The 3710-nt window shown below is 44.8% G+C and overlaps 1 pseudogene; it reads left to right on the forward strand.

Annotated features, from left to right (window-relative positions):
- The first annotated feature begins 2266 nt into the window (after positions 1-2266).
- On the forward strand, positions 2267-3292 carry LOC106732652 (olfactory receptor 51G2-like; annotated as a pseudogene).
- Positions 3293-3710: the final 418 nt, after the last annotated feature.

Below are 3710 nucleotides of genomic sequence, written 5' to 3' on the forward strand. Positions count from 1 at the left end.
CTGAACTAGCTGTACGCCTCGTAGAAGCCTAATCCGAACAAGCTAGTCGGTGCCGCGTGTAGCCATGCGGCACGGGGTCCGAACTAGCCGGTATTTAAAAATGGCGCCGGCCGGCTTCATACAATTGAAGCTCGGGAAATTCAAATCCCAGGCTTCATTTGCAACTGCAAATGACAACATTACCCCTGCTAGTTCGAACTAGCGGGGTAGTGTAGACATACCATAACAGGGAGAGAGACTGAGTGTGCACTACATTTCTAGCTGAGAGCCAGCTGGCTTTATAGCTCAAGTGCAGAGACTCATGCACTAAAGTCGAGAGAGCCTAGTTTTGGTTCAACCTGTCATCCTTACTCTTTCACACTGGGAAGCATCAGCAGAATTTTTGGAATCTCTGAAGAAAGCAGCAGTGGGTTTTGGTTTAGAGAGCACTTCAGATGTTCTCGAAATACTCCTTGCAATGGGTTTGTGCTTTGAACTCATTTTTCGGCAGACTGTGGAGTGACATCCTTAGTAACAGCTGAAGCCATCTCTCCAGAGTCGTGCATTCAGCATCTCTGCTAAAATCATCCCTAAAGTCTTGAGGGAACAGATCCTCTGCTCTGTGTTTCAGAAAAGAGTAGAGCTAAGTCCTGGGGCAATTCTGCATTTGTTTCATTTGCAGCCATAGTAATAGTTCAGAGTCTCCTCAGGACTAAATGCTGAGGGAGTGTTACAATGGTTGTATGCAATTTACATTCATCACCTGTGGTATGTGGATGGCTGAAATGTACATACTGAAGTAAATATTAGTGCAAATTTAGGCTGTGTCTAAACTACATGGCTCCCTAGATGGAGCCATGTAGATGAGGGTTGTAGGCAAAGGGAAATGAAGCCGCGATTTAAATAATCGTGGCTTCATTTAAATTTACATGGCTGCCACGCTGAGCCGACAAACAACTGATCAGCTGTTTGTCGGCTCAGCGCGCTAGTCTGGACGCTTCCGCCCCAACCTGAAAGCCCTTAATTGACCTCCCTGTTATGCCTCGTAGGACGAGGCTGACTGGGGAGGTCGATAAAAGGCTTTCATGTCGGCAGAGGAGCGTCCAGACTAGCGCGCTGAGCCGACGAACAGCTGATCAGGTGTTTGTCGGCTCAGTGAAGCAGCCATGTAAATTTAAATGAAGCCGTGATTATTTAAATCGCGGCTTCATTTCCCTTTGCCAAACAAACAAATCTACATGGCTCCGTCGATGGAGCCATGTAGTTTAGACGTACCCTTAGTGTTTACACTATTCACCCATTTTAGTTGCCACTCTACTTCCCACACAGTTGATGTAACTGACTGTATTATCTTGATAACATGCCAGATTTCTGCTGATCCTTTAATGGGGAGACAATGCAGGTCCCATGGAGGTGAAAAGAACTGGCCAGCTTTAGTGCACACTGACCAAAAAAAATTTCAGTTTCCTTGAAGGGATTTTGGGACTCAGAGTGTATAACCAGGAGCATTTAATAAGGACAAGATGACACAGTGTGTTCTATTAGTATTTACATATGCAAATCTGCATTAATGCCTGTTGAACATAATGCTATTGAATCCAGAACCTGCTTCTAATAATTGATCACATCTACCTCAGACAGACAGGGGCATATTTTGTACTCTCCGGAGTGGAGAACCTACAGAATATATCTATAACGTGACAATGAAATGCCTTATATGTGTGAGTTTAGGAAGGTTAAAATATTGAAATCACACAGTTCTCAAGTAGGCTGTGGAACTCCCAGTCAAAATATTTCAATGGGGCCAAGAGCTTACTAAGATTCAAAAAGGGATTGAATCTTTATATGGGTAACTGGATAATCAAATCACAGGAGTGAATATTTTTAAAGGACTTCGAAGGTGTACAAACAGCCTCGGTGTATCCAGCAAAATAAGTCTAAATTGTGGGTTTTGGGGTGATGCAGCTCTCCCTGGGAGCAGGTCACCTTATACCTGCCTATTGTACGGCTTCCTCCTTTTTGTCCTCAGGTCCTAGTGCTAGCCCCTGGATCCTGGGCTACATAGAGTACAAGTCTCACCCAATGTGACTGCTCCTAAATTCCTATCAGTGATGTACATCCAAGACTACATTTCAGCTCATCTTCCCGGAGCTACGGGAATTCTCGTGCAGAACGATCTTCTACTTTCTGAGAATAGAATGATGGCTAATAAAATATTGCCCAGTCTTCTATTGTTTTTCCCCTCAGGAAGGAAAATTCAACACTCCTTGGTCGTGCCCAGCACCTAATGGAAAATGCCAATGACACCAAATTCAATCCTACAATGTTCCTTCTCACCGGGATACCTGGATATGAAGACGTCCATCTCTGGATCGCTATCCCCATCTGCCTTATTTATTCTATTTCGATAATGGGAAATGCAGTTATTCTGTACATTATCAAAACAGATCCGAGACTCCATGAACCGATGTTCATTTTCCTTTCTATGTTGGCCATCACTGACATTGGCTTATCAATAGCCACCGCACCGACAATACTGGGTGTACTCTTGTTTAATTCTAGGGAGATCAGCCTAGATGCTTGTCTTTCACAGCTGTTCTTCATCCACTTGTTTTCATTCATTGAATCCTCTGTACTTTTGTTGATGGCTTTTGATCGCTTCATTGCAATCTGTAACCCCCTGAGATATACGTCCATCTTGACCCTGCCACGAATAGCCAAGATGGGACTGGTATTTGTTCTAAGAGTGGTGACTGTTGAAATCCCAGGCCCCATTCTCCTGAAACGGTATCGATACTGTCGAGCTAATGTCCTCACCCATTCCTTCTGCCTAAATCAGGAGGTCATGAAGAAGGCTTGTGGTGACATCACAGTAAACAGCATCTATGGCTTCTTCGTAATTCTCTACACAGTGGGGTTGGATTCTCTATTCATCTTCCTCTCTTACGTTATGATCCTCAAAACAGTGTTAGGCATAGCATCCCACACGGAGTGTCTTAGGGCCCTGAACACCTGTGTCTCCCATCTCTGCGCCGTCCTGATCTTCTACATTCCAATGATGGGCTTGTCTGTGACTCACAGATTCGCGGAGCACATTTCTCCCTTGCTCCAGGTAATCCTAGGATACATCTACGTGCTGGTGCCTCCCGTGGTAAACCCGATCGTGTACAGTGTGAAAAGCAAACACCTGCGTGCCAAGCTAATCAAGGTCTTTGTCAAATGAAGGGTCATTTCATCACATGGATCCAGCTCTGGTGACAAGTGCACCTCTTCCATACTTGGCTCCTGCATTCTAGATAACATGAGCTACTGATTTCCTCTCTGTAGAGAGAGGTTGTGATGGGCTCTAAGGCCTGAACCTGTATCAGGGGTGGTATTCAGGGTGGAAATTACATTTGGAGAAATTGACCAAGAAAGGAAGCAGCATTTATAACATAATAATCACTTTGTCCTGAGGTTTTCATGTTACAATTAGCTAAGTGTTCTCTATTATTGTAAATTTGTTCTTTCCTCACCCTTTCTCTCCTCCCAAAGTCCCGGTCCCCTACACCCGCGATTCTCATTTTCCCCTCAGCTCTGCCTCCTTTCCAGGTGTCACGTTATTGGATTTTGAAGGGAGCAGCCAGGTCACTGCTGCACCCATGGGAGGTGTTTGCCCCAGAAGTGGTACAAAGGGGGCCATGTGAGGTGTCAAACAAAAGCTTACTTTCTACTGATACAGTATGTGCCCT

Source organism: Pelodiscus sinensis, chromosome 1, assembly GCF_049634645.1.
Source record: "Pelodiscus sinensis isolate JC-2024 chromosome 1, ASM4963464v1, whole genome shotgun sequence".
Taxonomy (NCBI): Eukaryota; Metazoa; Chordata; order Testudines; family Trionychidae; genus Pelodiscus; species Pelodiscus sinensis.